Source organism: Ruditapes philippinarum, unplaced genomic scaffold (assembly GCF_026571515.1).
Source record: "Ruditapes philippinarum isolate M1 unplaced genomic scaffold, ASM2657151v2 ctg99_1_1_1_1, whole genome shotgun sequence".
Taxonomy (NCBI): Eukaryota; Metazoa; Mollusca; class Bivalvia; order Venerida; family Veneridae; genus Ruditapes; species Ruditapes philippinarum.
This window is the reverse complement of record NW_026859045.1, coordinates 298318-315274: the sequence shown is the minus strand read 5'-3', so window position 1 is coordinate 315274 and position 16957 is coordinate 298318.

Sequence of the window (16957 nt, the reverse complement as noted above, 5' to 3'; positions counted from 1 at the left end):
TCAAGTATTTTTAAAGCATAATTACCAATCACAGATTGCTCATAATTGCTCTGTTGTGTTAATAATAAGATCATCCATGTTTGCAAAAGATAAACGCCTATCACAATGTTACGCCGGTAATTTCTTTGTGTTTGGGTATATTTAATTAAAAACAATAGAAAAAGTATCATATTTGCCGCAAAAAAATCAGTATGATTGAAAGCATGTCACGAAATAATTTCACTATAGCGTGACAAAAATTGACATAATTGTTTTTATGAAATATGATACATATTTGTTTCTGACTTAAGTATTGTCATAAAATTATGCAAGAGGACATGTTTATATAAAACTGTCATTTTTACTCTAAAATGACTTAGGGACAGGCTGTATTGTTTGATATAATTAAGGAGTATGAGTTTATCGGGTCGGTCCGATGAACAATCTACTAGCGTGCAATGTTATTAATTATTACATACTCAACACATAATGAATATAAAGGAGTTTGAAATACAAAATTGTATGTGCATTGACATCAATTAATATATTTAAACAAACTTCATTTTCGTCACATCAAATTAGACTACATAAACAATTATGATAACTTTCTTTTTTTCAAATTCAAAGTAAGAAAAAAATTAATTTTCATATCAATTCACAATAAATGACAACTTGATACATACAAAAAATTAACATAACATTTAATATTGGTAGAAACATAGTACAAAGGCTTATTATTGCATGTTTAAAAATTATTAAACACATGTGTTATAGAATAAGATGCAATATCTTTCAAAAAACCCTTTAAAAGCAATAAAAAGAAAAGCTTTTAAAGGTTCCCCCCAAAAAAAGTCTTTACATCAATTCATTTTCAAGAAAACACTTCTCACAAAAACCAGTGTTGTCTCTCAAATGGAAGAAAAAAACTGCCGACATGTTCGGTTTTTTGTTTTTTTAAATTTTAAAAAAGAATTTCAACGTAAGCTAGTACTGTACTGTAGTGTACCAAATTTCCCTAGTTGTTATTATTAAAATTTGAATACATTCTGATGAGTAACAAACACTTTTGAATAAGATTATCATATAACAAAAATAACCTCACAATGATATGAATATTTGTTTTAACTGTTGCAATACAACGTTCATTTTATTCATCTCGTTACTAGTTCGGGATTCGTCTTTTATACATTTCATTTTACATTTGTCCGCTTAATAAGTATCTTAATTTAGAAGAAACGACTAGAAAGTGCCGGTTCTGGCGACAGTCAGTATATGTGTTATATATTTTAAGATACTTACGATTAAAATTGACAACTGTTTTAATACTTAAGTACATGAAACTGATGTATACAACGTAACCTTTAGTTTTAGTACAGGAAATTGATGGTAACAACTGCCACATGTTTTGCGATATTAAAAACATTTGAAACTGGTTGCAACAACCGGCATTTGTTTTTGCTGTTAAAGGATTTGACACTTCTGAAAGCATGCCTAAATAGATATCCTATATGTATATAAACGAAACTTTGAAAAGTATAAAGATTTATAAATGATATAAACTCAACTATCTCTCATTCTTTCAAGGAACTCAAATTTTGTAAAAATTACAAAACATTTCCTCTTTTATTTCCTTGTGGTATGACAATTAGGAAAACGTCAAAGATTTATGTACTTTCTGTAAATTATCTAAGATTTGATAAACTTGTCATTGTTGTCAGAAACAGATAACATTATATAGACGTTATATCATAAACAACTCTATATTGTTAAATCAAGCAAACTGAATTGTAATGAATATGAAGTCCTATTTTTCTGATTTGTTTCCTGATAGTTAGAAAACGTACATGTTTGATGTACTTTGTTAATTAAGTTGGACTTTTAATTCATCTTTGCTTGCGGAAGTTAAAAAGCATAGGTGAATTACCGATTCATAAACACATACAAAAAGTCTTTAAACAATCCTTCCTATAGGCTGGTAAAATATAACTTTTCGACGATGTTTTATATATAAGCTAATTTCTATGTTATAATCATTTTTGAGTTTTGAAATCAATCTACATATGAGCCGCGTCATGACAAAACCAACATAGTACGTTTGCGAAAAGCATGGATCCAGACCAACCTGCGCATCCGTGCAGACTGAACAGGATCCATGCTGTTCGCTTACAAACCTTATAACAAGTAAAAACACTGATAGCAACAGCATAGATCCTGATCAGACTGGTCGCAAACGCACTATGTTGGTTTTGTCATGACGCGGCTCATATAAAGTTAACAAACATAACATCATACAACGGTAATATGTCTGGCAACGCTGATAGATTAGAATTCGGTCACAACGGAAGATCTAATTACTACAAGTACAAATGTTGCTGCAATGCAGCAATTGAGAAGCTCCGCGCAAAAAAATGTGCTCATTACAGATACCTTACCAAATCATTCCTACGCACAGGTCATGTTATATTCAGATTAAGTACTATTGTACTATTGATTTTTTCCGAATGTTTTGTGAACCATTTTTTGCATAATTATACTTATCTTATGGACTGTCCATAAATGTCCATCGCTAAAAAGAGTGGAAAATATTTAATATAAAAAATGCTTTCACTGATGCCTACCTGGTAAGGAAAGTAATTCCATTGAATACAAACAAGCCTTACAAGACTTGTAAATGTTATGTGACATGACTGTACTGTTTTCTGTTTCAGTAACAGAAGATAGATGATAGAAATATCAAAGTATGTTATAATTGTAACAAATGTACAAATAGTAACAAAACGGACTAATATTATTAGATAGTAATATTACATTAATTTTATATTTTTCATGTCAAATTAAAAAAAAATGGTTTCTTTCAATACTGAAAGTAGAATACACTCTGGAATGAAAAAATGGGATGAATTTCCAAAAGACCAAATTCAGGATTTTTTTGTTTGTTATACACGCGTTACATAGAGATACAGTATTTATCAATATAATCAAAGACTGTTACCTGAATTTAAGGTAGGTATGAGGAAATTCACTTATATCATATTCGTGCGAGACAAAGATATGAAAGCTATTTGACATTGGTAATATATATAAAAAAAAATATTGTTAATTAATTTTTAGGGAGACCAATATATATTTTATGTTGAATTGCTTTAAAACCATTCATAAAAAAACATTACACTTCATGTTCAAATTGCAGATCAATGTTTCTGTTGTTGTCATGATATCTATCTATAGCCTATGCTTAAGTTGATTCCGCTTTGTCAGCCATGTTTGTTTTAACTAAAGTCTGTCCAAAGTGAAAGTAGGCCAAAGTTCATATAGCAACAAAGCTCTTATTGTAAAATGATGAACCATTTGAAAATGCACTTCCAGGTTTATATTTAAAGGACAATTATAAACAAAAATAAAAATGATAACAATAAGAACATTTACCTTGAATGTGCTACATTTCTGAAGACAAAAACATTCTGTTGCAAAGTTTTCTATGCACTTCCATGTATTTATTTGCAAAATCCTTTTAAAAGTCTGTTTTAGTGCCAAAAAAAAAAAGCCCTTTTTTTTGCAGCAAATACAAAAAATCTTTCAAAACTTAACTCCAAATAAATCAGTATCTCATGTCTTCTAAGCACATGGCCTCCCCTTATTTTTTGGTAAAAAAGTAGTGCAAGAAAACACCATCGTTTGAATGCAAGAAAACAATCATCATTTATAGCCTTATGAACTACAATTAAAATGAAAACACAATCAAACTTTAAAAGCTAACCTTTTTGAACAGTGAAATGTGCCTGTTTGTCATGTACACAAGAAATAGGTAAATGATGTTTATTGTCATGGTACTACTTTTTACACATGCCATGGAGGCCACGTTTTTTCAAGGTCAGATAAACTACTTTCCTAAGATTTATGTTTTTAAAAGTTTTTGTTTGTATTTTTGGCAAAAAGTACCATTTGTTTGCACTAAAATAGACTTTAAACTGGATTTTTCCATTCATGAAATGTGCATAAAGATTTGCAACAGAATGTTTTTGGTCTTCAGAAATGTAGCCCATTCAATGTAAATTTCTTATTGTTATCATTTTTCTTTTTGTTTAAAATAAGCTTTAAAACATAGAATTGGAAGTTTACTTGCAAATAGCTCATCATATAACAATGTGAGCTTTGTTGATATATGAATTTCGGCCTACTCTCACTTTGCTCAAACTTTGTGTATACAAACTTGGCTGACAAAGCGAAACACCTTAAGGTGAGTCCATCCTCTCGCAAGGCTACAAAATGCATTCATACCATTATCACAAAGTAGTATGCTGTATCAATGATGCTAAATAAATGTAACCTAATATACTAAAGTTTAATTATTTCAAAACAACCAATATATCAACATGTTATTATTTAACATTTAATTTCATAAATATAAATTAAAAATAATTATCAAAAGCAAAATTGTTAAAATTTTATGCCTGAAATCTTCTTTATATTGACAAATTCAATCACTAATAGTATACTTGATATGACATGTGTAACTGTATTTCAAAATGTAACAAATTATAATTGCATGTACTATTAAAAAGGGAAATAACAAATGTATAACATTTAAAACTATTTATAGCTTTCGAATTTATGTAAAAGGAGAACTGCTTTCCGGTTCTCATTCATTTATATGACATGCTGCGAATCATAGACGGGGAAACCAATATAGAAATCGAAAGGACTTCTTGAATGCGGATTTACTTTTAGCTGTTAATCGAAAGGATTTATTGCTCAAATCCGGGCCCATGGACAAAACAAAAAAGTAAACACAAATAGCTCCGCGCCTATGGGCGCGGAGCAATTACGGAGTTATCGTTGGCTGACCGAGATATGACCAAAAAGTGCTAAAATCGTCGAAATGTTAAACAAGTTAAATATATGTAAATGTTATTTTACAACATATGAAGAATGCTATTTTTTTTACAAAAGTGGTCACTATGGGTTTTTCATTCTTGTTTTTGTAAATAAGAAAATACGTTACAATTTTGTGGTTCCTGATTTGCTCAATTCTTATCTAATTTGAGAATAACAAAATATCAGAAATTTGAAAAATATTAAATTTATTAATTATATGTTATTTTATAAGTGTTAATATGCATTTGTGCGTTTGAACCTGAGCAAACACCAATAGAATATTTTTAAGAACTTTTACCAATGATCATTTTGGATATGTACTTGGTCACTTGCGGAGGAAATAAAAAGAGTATGTTATTAAAAAATTTTAGCTAGGCAGACCAACCGGCGATATATTACCCAGATTTGTGTTAAGATCTCTCGAAAATCACAACATTTTTGTACAATATATTCTTTGTATACAATGTAAATTCGTACAGAATAAATAATATGTATGCCTGAATATTATTGCTTGGCCAATTTCAATGCTTTATTTTTTCAATCACGTGTCCTCGTGCCGGTCGTAAAATGTAAACTGCAATATAATTGTTTTGTTCCGGGGTATTAATCTCGACAACACGTAGTTATCATCAAACGGTTTGTTCCTGTAATGTTATATAATGCTTTCTAAAAGTATAAACTTAATATGTTAAATTATCAATGAAGCCTTTTTTATTTTTAGAGTTTGTTTCACATAGGCTATGCATTTTAAATAGTAAAACAGGACAATATATATGTGCAAGCACAATATTGTAACGTATGTACCATATGACCACCGTAAACGACAACTCCAATATATTCCTACACACTTGCAATTCAACGTATATACTTTAAAGTAAAGTATCAATAAGTAATTCAGATGTTGGTGCCTTCTGGGTGCCCTAATTTGGTGTGTCGGGGGCCTGCGTCCTGTAAACGTTGCCTTTGCCTTTTTGATCTTTATTCCTGTCTTTTATATGGATAAAAAGGAGTACAAAGATCTAGAAGGAAGTGCGACATTAAAAGAACGCATCCGTCATACATTTGTCATAAAAAAGTATAAAATAATGGAAATTGTTGAAAACAAAACATAATATTATAGAAGGTCAACACTTAAGATTTCATGCTTTCCTTTCATTGGGTTCTTTGCTATATACTCCTTTACAAACGATTGCAAATCAACAACAAATTTGTTTTGATATTTTTCCCAATCAATCTTTTGAAAATATGATCATATATCAAAGTTTGGTATGGAAATATTTCGCCTGCTGGAGCTAAGAGAGGCATAGACTCCAGTTGTTCATTTTTGCATTAGTCTCCGCGAACGGACAGACATAGATAAAATGGTGGATGCAAGTCTAATGCCATTAAAGGCAGGCCAAAGGGGCCACATTGCTTGTCATAAACACTATGTCATTAAATCATTATTGAATTTATATAAGTACATGTATCTGCTTGTGCTTCCATTAATGCACCGACTGGTACAATAGATCTACATTCAGCAATTAAGGTGGAATGTCGCTTAAGACTGTTACTGTGTGTTGTTGCGACGTTAAATCCAACAAAATAATATATGATTATGTATTGTATTCTAATGATAATATTTGGCAAATAATATAATTATAGCAAATGAGTTGGTTTCAATGTGAAAATTTACAACATTTTAATCATTTTCTTTGAAAACAAATTACTGCAATTTGAATTGTGTTTTGTATGTTTTGTTTTCTGGATAAACGAGAGAAATACGTAGTCATCAAAGTTCGTCCGGGACTGCGAAATTAAAAATGTTGCAGAGTCAAATAGATTGAGCCTGTTTAGTGACGGTAGTTTGGCGTAAGTGTAACGTTATTGCACATGTAATTTGTTAATTTGTCTCTACAATAAACGAATCGAATCATTTTTGTTGACATCTTAGAGTCAGCTCTTTTTTCAGCATGCCATAACAAGATTGTCATTTGAATTTCCTTTTCCTTTTAGAAAGGTCTGCGTGAACGGTGGACCCTTAATTGTTAAAGAATTTCAATTAAAGTGTGTTGTTAATTATTTGCATGTTTTGTTAAAACTAAATATTATCGATTGCCTCACAATCTGCATGTTTTGTGAAATTAACTAGAATAAACTTATTGTGACAATCGGTTTTTGTTAATTAGATTCCTTTACTTTTTCACAAGGACATGCATGCATAACTTCTGATACTAAAAGACTTTAATTAACAAAACTATACATGTAAAATATGCATAATGTTGTAAGAAATAAATTCATGTCATACTTGAAAACGTCGGTATTTGTGGAAAATAATTTTCTTTTCTTGTCATTTCATTTAATATTGCAATTTTTAATATGTCATATTATTCGGACAAAAATATACTGATTAGAATCTGAATTGTTACAATACATAATGACAATGATAGCCGTGCAGAATTTATATAAACTACATATAACTTAATATTCTAAGTATACTATCACATTTTCAAGCTTTTCTGCATTGTAATATAAATGTACTTATGGTGTCTCAAAACTGTTTGATCTTTCCTCTCAAACCTACATGTTGAACGTTACTCAGGTTGAACGTTCGCTGTTTAATCCGAAGACAGGAAATTGTTTTACGTGATAGTTTGACAAACATGCGACCGTTAAAAGAATTCATATTTGACCTTAATTCAATGGCCGATACATGTAAGTTACCGGATTGTCAGAGCAGCGAACAATGTATTGTTAACGAACAATGTATTGTTAACGAACAATGTATTGTTTTTTTTTTTTTTTTTTTTCTTCTTTTTTATCCTGAACCTATTCGTTGATGATATATTTTAATTATAAATAAAAGGTCTAGCCTAACCCAGAATTATTCGAATTTCTTTATTTCCGAGCGCTATAAATAACTTTTAGTTTTTGATCATTTCGTCTTATAAATAAAATAAATAGATAATTAAATGAATGAATAAATCATTAAATAAACGTGTTGGTAAATAAAATGACAATCTGGATGTTTAGAGCTACTTTATAGTGATGAAATTAAAACAAAAAATGGTTTGATAATCAACTATTATGTTTTATTAAATGATTCACTTTCAGACTATAGGATTTTAACAAATTTGTTTGTCAATTAAGAATTTGCATGCACCATTATAAAGATCTGTTTCATATCAGATTTCCAAGACATTGAAGTAATTGCATATTTCCAAGACTATATTTATGAAGGCTAGACGGTATAAAAGATTTTTCTCTTTTGACTTAGCACAACTTTTTCGAGAACGCGAAATATGTATTAGTTATTTATACGTCTAGCCGCTGTGAATATGTTTTGTTCTCATTGAATTATTTACAAGTAGTTAACTGTAATGAATGCAATAGATAATGTAAAACGTTTGAAGAAACACTTGTAGGTTGTCAGTATTTAAACTTAATAATGGTGTTTAAATTTCAACAGTTCCAAAACCCTTCATCTCTACATTGATGTCCGTGGGTGTAAAGGTCATCAGAAAACATTATAACAGTATATGAGTTGCGGACATTACTAACATAAAGATATAATCATCGTACCAATGACTATTCATACTGTAACACAAATTGATCAATTTGGTAAATCCTGAATGAAAAGATTTTACATAATTATTAAGGTACAAACATGATTACTACAAATGGGACACTTATATTTTAACCACATCCACTTACGTTTAACTACATTAGAACCGTCATTTACAATATCGATCCTTTTTCCGTCGGACACTTCATGTGCTTAATCTTTTGTCTCAATCTAAATTCCTCTAATTATACAGTAGATGAAGTGTATATTTCTGCACCTTTCGTCAGAGCGAGATGGTTGGCTGTGTGCTGATCAAGCTTTAACTGATATTGTCAGAGATCTTAATGAATACATATTCGTTCCTTTATAACAAGGCCAGTTTAAGAAAGTTAACTAGAACACTATTGAATTATGATTTCATATTGGTGATACAGTACGTCTTCGGATCAACATATAACTAGGTGATTGTTTGTCTTAGATACTGTACTTGTGCAGACAACACATGTGAAACAGGGACTTGATTAACGTTCAGTGCATGAAATTCAATATGTTTCGTTCGTTTTTCATGATTATGAAACATGATTGTTTTCGTAGCTTTATAAACAACAGTGGTCATCCGACCACATACCTGCTGGAGCTTAAAGATGTGGTAGACACCAGTTAATTGCAACCAGGCTAGTCGCCTCTTTTACAAATACACATGGGTAAAGCGGTGGTTGAAAAGGAAATTAATGTCTCAACCCTTAAGTTCAACACATTTCCTGCTTTTAGCTAGTTCACGTTGTTTTTAGAAAAGTACCACAGAAATACTTTTTCCACAAAATGTAATTACAGAATTATTTGATGTACAAATTTAGCCGAAGGCGATTTCATTGTCAGACAGGAAGTAAACGTAAATCTCTCCAAAACTTTTTTCCGCTAAGAAATATTTTATTTAGTTGAGAGCTTTTTTGAAATGGATATCAATGATATATTTGAAAATGTATCGCTGTAGGAATTGGTGCAGTTATTTCGTATTGAAATACTTTTAAAAATTAAATGTATATGTACTGGGGCAAATTTTTGCCGAGGTTTGTTTTTTACAGCACTCTTTTTTAATTAGCTTATTAATAACCATTTATGGTATGACTAGTCTCCATCTGTTGTTTTGCTGTACAGAGATATACTTGTTTGAAAGACCAATTCTTATTTTGACGTCATCAAGATACTTAGTCGTCGGGAGCTAAATTTGGTAGAAATAAAAAAAAGATATAATATACATTAAAGTTCATTTTAAATCTTTTAAACGTCTATAATAATTCTCAATGGCTTTAATAAATAGTACATTCAGAGTTTGTATACAGAACATCAGATTATTCTTCTTGTCATAACTGTTCGTTGGCACAAAACTTGTAAAAGGAGCTCCACTAGAGATTGTTTTGACATGAAAATGGCAATGACTTTTTTTTAAATGAATATTAAACCATTTGATGAAGGTCTGTACCGATTACTTGCTCTCGCAAGAATTTCAGTTCATTCGCTTCCCCTCCGTTTTTCAAAGTATATGGTTTCTGCTAATATTGTAAAAAATGACCAACCCAACATGTGAAAAATATTTGCCAACGCTTTACACTAAAGTCGGACCTAAGTAGCACAAAAAAGACTTTAAAGCGTTTTTAATAATAATTTTTTTTTACATTCCTCTTTGTACAATCTTTCTGTTTTAAGTGTTCACTCCGACATTTGACACGCTATTCATCACAGTGGAGTTCATAGCTAAGCCAGCCTGACCTGTTCGTTATTGTTTACTGACTTAATTCAAACTTCGATGTAAACATCCCCGAAACTGTGAATAGACTATTTCAAAATCAAAAGCCTAGACATGTCCATTAAAGAATCATTGCATGTAAAGGATTCACATGCCTGCTTACGATATCATATACATGTATCAATTATTGTCATATGTAGCACATAATATACATTCTCTCTCCTTACCACTTACACGATGTAAATATTAACAGTGTATCTAACGTAAGAAGCATCCGTTTATATAGTGCTATGACAAAATGTGGCGAATCTGTCTTGAAAAATGAACGCTTCTTTCGTTGATAGGGCTCTTTTATAGATGTCCCATTAGACTACATAAACAATCATGATAACTTTCTTTTTTTCAAATTCAAAGTAAGAAAAAAATTAATTTTCATATCAATTCACAATAAATGACAACTTGATACATACAAAAAATTAACATAACATTTAATATTGGTAGAAACATAGTACAAAGGCTTATTATTGCATATTTAAAAATTATTAAACACATGTGTTATAGAATAAGAGTGCAATATCTGCAAAAAAATCCCTTTATAAAGCAATAACAGTAAAAGCGTTAATGGTTCCCCCAAAAAAGTCTTTACATCACATTCATCTCAAGACAAACACTTCTAAGCAAAAGCCAGATCGTTGTCTCTCAAATGGAACGAACATACTGCCGCACATGTTCGGTATTTGTTATTTAAATTAGAAATGAATTGTCAACAGTAGAGCTAGTACTGTACTGTAGTGTACCAAATTTCCCTAGTTGTTATTATTAAAATTTGAATACATTCTGATGAGTAATAAACACTTTTGAATAAGATTATCATATAACAAAAATAACCTCACAATGATATGAATATTTGTTTTAACTGGTTGCAATGACATACGTTCATTAATTCAGCCTCGCTTACTCAGTTCGGATTCGTCTTTTATACATTTTATTTTAACATTTGTCCGTTATAATGTATCTTAATTTAGAAAAACGACTAGAAAAGTGCCGGTTCTGGCGACAGGCAGTATATGTGTTTTATATTTTTAAGATACTTAATGTTTTAAAATTGACAACTGTTTCAATTACTAAAGTATCATGAAATCTGATGGTATACAACGTACCTGTAGTTTATTTAGTACAGGCAAATCTGATGGTAACGAACTCTGCACATGTTTTCTGCGATATTTAAAAACATTTGATAAACTAGGTGCAAACAAACCGGCATATTTTTTTTTGCTGTTAAAGGATTTGACACTTCTGAAGCATGCTAAATAGATATCCATATGGGTGATATAAAGGACACTTTGAAAAGTATAAAGATTTTTATATGATATAAAACTCAACTATCTCTCATTCTTCGCAGAGAACTCAAATCAAATTTTGTAAAAATTACAAAACATTTTCTTGTTTTATTTCCTTGTGGTATGACAACAGGAAACGGTCAAAGATTTATGTACTTTCTGTAATTATCTAAGCTTTTTGATAAACTTGTATTGTTGTCAGAAACAGATAATCACTATATAGAAGTTATATCATAACAACTTATATTGTTAAATCAAGGCAAACTGAATGTAATGAATAGTGAAGTCCTATTTCTTTTCTGATTGTTTCCTGATAGTTAGAAAACGTACATGTGTGATGTACTTTGTTAATTAAGTTGGCTTTTATTCATCTTTTGCTTGCGGAAGTTAAAAAAAGCATAGGTGAATTACCGATCATAAACACATACAAAAAGTCTTTAAACAATCCTTCCTATAGCGCGGTAAAATATAACTTTTCGACGATGTTTATAATAAGTCTAGTTATTCTATGTTATTATCATTTGAGTTTTGAAACAAAATTTTTACATAATGAAGGGCCGCGTCTTGACAAGACGCAACATAGTTACGTTTTTGCGACCACATGGAGTCGGAGTAAGAGCGAGCCTGCGCATCCGCGCGGTCTGAACAGGATCATGCTGTTTGCCTACAAAACTTATAACATAGATATGATAACTGATAGCACAGCCAATAGATCTCTGAATCAGACTGGTCCGCAAAACGGCATTATGTTGGTTTTGGTGGGGTTGTAATGAGCGGCTCCTATAAGAGTAACATAACAACACATCATACAACGGTAAATGGTCTGGCAAGAGATGATGGATAAGATAACGGTCACAACGGAAGCAGTTTATCCTTGCTGACCCGAAATATGATCAAGCAAGTGCTAACTCGTCGAAATGTTAAACAAGTTATCATATATGTAATGTTCTTTACAACTCATATGAAGAATGCTAATTTTTTTTTACAAAGGGTTTACTATGGGTTTTCATTTTTTTTAAATAAGAAAATTACGTTAACAATTTTGTGGTTCCTGATTTGCTCAATTCTTTTAAATTCGCCCTAATTTGAAAGAATTTGAAGGTGAGTGCAGATGTATGAAAAAGCAGAGTGTGAGCTTAAAATTTTGTCATTTATATGTTGGTTGACAGGTGTTTATAGTGTTAATATTACATTTGTGGGCGTTTGAACCTGAACGAAACACATATGATAATTTTTAAGAACTTTTACACAATGACATTTTGGGAAATGTATCTTGTCACGTGTTGCGGAAGAATAAAAACGGAGTAATGTTATTATATACATTTTAGCTAGGCGGACAAACCGCGATATATTCCAGTTTGTGTTAAGATCTCTCTCGAAAATCACAACATTTTGTACAATTATATTCTTTGTATAGAATTGTAAATTCTAACAGATTAAATAATATGTATGCCTGAATATTATTGCTCGGTGATGAGGGGCACACAGAGCCCGCGCTATAGATGCCGGATTCAATGCTATTATTTTTCAATCACAGTGTCCTCTGTTCCGCGTCGTAAAATGTAAACTGCCAATATAATTATTTTGTTCCGGGTAATTAAGGATCTCCGTCGACAACACGTAGTTATATCAAACGGTTTTGTTCCTGTGAATGTTATATAATTGCTTTCTAAAAGTACAAACTTGATACGTTTCATCAATGTAGCCTTTTTTACTCTTCAGAGTTTGTTCACTCTAGGCTATGCATTTTAAATAGTAAAAACAAATACAACAATTTCAATTATTTTTTGTTTGTTTTGGTTTTCTGGGATAATACGAGAGAAATACGTAGTCATAAAAGTTCACCGGGGACTGAAGAAATTAAAAAAAATGTTGCAGAGTCGGATATATTGAGCCTGGTTAGCTGACCGGTAAGTTGGCGTAAGATTGTGTAGCTGACGTTATTGCACATGTAGAGATTTGTGCTCTACAATAAACGAATCGAATTATTTTTTTGTTTGCCATCACTAGAGGTCACAGCTCTTTTTTCAGCATGCCATATGCAAGTATTCACGCAGTTTGTGAATGTCCTTTTCCTTTTTAGAGAAGTCTGCGTAAACGGTGGACCTTTATTTGTTAAAGCAATTTCAATTAAGAAGAGTGTTGTTAATTATTGGGCTGTTTCCTGTTAAAAACTACTATGTAATCGATTACCTCACAACTGCAATGTTTGTGTAATAAGGCTAGAATAGCCTTAAATTCGTGACAATCGTTTTTGTTTGTGTTTTTTGTTGTGTTTTTTTTCTTTTTTTTTTTGTTGATAAGATCCTTTTTTTCACAAGGACATGCATGGACATACTTCTGATATCAAATAGACTTAAATTTTACAAAACACTATACATGTAAAATATGCATAATGTTGTAAGAAAAAATAAATTCATGTCATACTTGAAAACGTCGGTAATTTGTGGAAAATAATTTTCTTTTCTTGTCATTTCATTTAATATTTGCAAATTTTGAATATGTCAGCCTGATAGTAAGTACTGAGATCGGCGAAAATATACTGATTAGAATCTGAATTGTTACAATACATAATGACAATGATAGCCGTGCTGAATTTATATCAACTACATATTACTTAATATTCTAAGTATGCGATCACATTTTCAAGCTTTTCTGCATTATAATATAAATTTACTTATGGTGTCTCAAGACTGTTTGATCTTTCCTCTCAAACCTAAACATAATATAGTTTTAATCTATTCAGCGTTGAAGGTGCATCTAAACCAACCAAAGGTAATTATTACAAATTGTAGAAGTGATTTCTAGATTAAGACAATAGAGCCAAAAAACTATATGATGTCAGGGTTTGTGCAATCATATTTTTATATGTTACAGAGTTAGAGTTGGTTTGTAATGACGCATGAACAAACAATTATATCGAATCATTTCAAGCGACATTGCTCCGTTTGTCTTCACAACATTTGATCTCGTGTTTTGAAGTAAGGAAACAAGGTAATCCGATTTGTACATGCAAACACTTCCTCTGAAAACAATCAGATCAATTAGATCTTGGCGTTTTGTAAGAAAGTTTGACAACAGTGAATCGGTCATTTTGCTGTTTAATTCGAGGACAGGAAATTGTTTGACGTGATAGTTAGACAGACATGCGACCGTTAAAAGAATTCGTATTTGACCTTAATTCAATAACAGATACATGTAAGTTACCGAAATGTCAAAGCAACGATCAGTGTATTGCTTTATTGTCTTTCTTTTTTATCCTGAACATATTCGGTGATGGTACATTTAATGATTAATAAATGGTCTAGCCTAACCCAGAATTATTCGAATTTCTTTATTTCCGAGCGCTATAAATAACTTTTAGTTTTTGATCATTTCGTCTTATAAATAAAATAAATAGATAATTAAATGAATGAATAAATCATTAAATAAACGTGTTGGTAAATAAAATGACAATCTGGATGTTTAGAGCTACTTTATAGTGATGAAATTAAAACAAAAAATGGTTTTGATAATCAAAACATTATTATTTTATTAAATGATTCACTTTCAGACTATAGGATTTTAACAAATTTGTTTGTCAATTAAGAATTTTGCATGCACCAATTATAAAGATCTGTTTCATATCAGATTTCCAAGACATTGAAGTAATTGCATATTTCCAAGACTATATTTATGAAGGCTAGACGGTATAAAAGATTTTTCTCTTTGACTTAGCACAACTTTTTCGAGAACGCGAACTATGTATTAGTTATTTATACGTCTAGCCGCTGTGAATATGTTTTGTTCTCATGGAATTATTTACAAGTAGTTAACTGTAATGAATGCAATAGATAATGTAAAACGTTTGAAGAAACACTTGTAGGTTGTCAGTATTTAAACTTAATCATGGTGTTTAAATTTCAACAGTTCCGAAACCCTTCATCACTAACATTACTAACATAAAGATATAAACATCGTACCAATGACTATTCATACTGTAACACAAATTGATCAATTTGGTAAATCCTGAATGAAAAGATTTTACATAATTATTAAGGTACAAACATGATTACTACAAATGGGACACTCTATATTTTAACCACACCATGTAGTTTACTACATATAGAACTCGTATAATTCACCATCACCTTTTCGCGACAGTGCTTCTTTTTTCAAAAATAAATCTCTAATAAAATAGATTGAAAGAAATATACCCTTATTCAAAATTGGCTGTTGCTGATAAAGCTTTACCAGATTTGTCAGAGATCTAATGAATGACATGAGTGGTCTTAAACAAGGCATTTAAGAAAGTTAACTAGAAACACTATTTGATTTCATGTGATAAGTAGCTGGATTAAAAAAACATGATTGTTTCTTAGATACTGTAAATTGTGAGACAACATTGAACAGGGACTGATTAACGTTCAGGAAATTCAATATTTTTCGTTCTTTTTCATGATTATGAAACATGATTTTTTCGTACTTTATAAACAACAGTGGTCAATCCACCACACCTGCTGGAGCTTAAAGATGTGTAGACACCAGTAATTGCAACCTAGTCGCCTCTTACAAATACACATGGGTAAACGGTGGTTGAAAAGGGAATTAATGTCTCAACCCTTAAGTTCAACACATTTCTGCTTTTAGTCTAGTTCACGTTGTTTTTAGAAAATACCAGAAATACTTTTCCACAAAATGTAATTACAGAATATTGATGTACAAATTAGCCGAAGGCATTTCATTTCAGACAGGATAACGTAAATCTCTCCAAAATTTTTTCCGCTAGAAATATTTTATTTAGTTGAGAGCTTTTTTAAATGGATATCAATGATATATTTAAAATGTATGCTGTAGGAATTGGTGCAGTTATTTCGTATTGAAATACTTTAAAAAAAAATGTATATGTACTGGGGCTAAATTTTTGCCGAGGTTTGTTTTTTACAGCACTCTTTTGTTTTATTAGCTTATTAATAACCATTTATGGTATGACTAGTCCATCTGTTGTTTTGCTGTACAGAGATATACTTGTTTGAAAGACCAATTCTTATTTTGACGTCATCAAGATACTTAGTCGTGGAGCTAAATTGGTAGAAATAAAAGAAAAGATATAATTACATTAAAGTTCATTTTAAACTTTTAAACGTTTATAATAATTCAAGCTTTAATAAAAGTACATTCAGATTTTATACATCAGATTATTCTTCTTGTCATAACTGTTCATCACAAAACTTAAAAGGACTCCACTAGAGTTGTTTGACATGAAAATGGCAATACTTTTTTTAAATGAATATTAAACCATTTGATGAAGGTCTGTACCGATTACTTGCTCGCAAAATTTCAGTTCATTCGCTTCCTCCGTTTTTCAAGTTTAGTTTCTCTAAATGTAAAAAATGACCCAACCCAACATTGAAAATATTTCCAACGCTTTACACTAAAGTCGGACTAAGTAGCACAAAAAAGACTTTAAGCGTTTTTAATATGTTTTTTTTT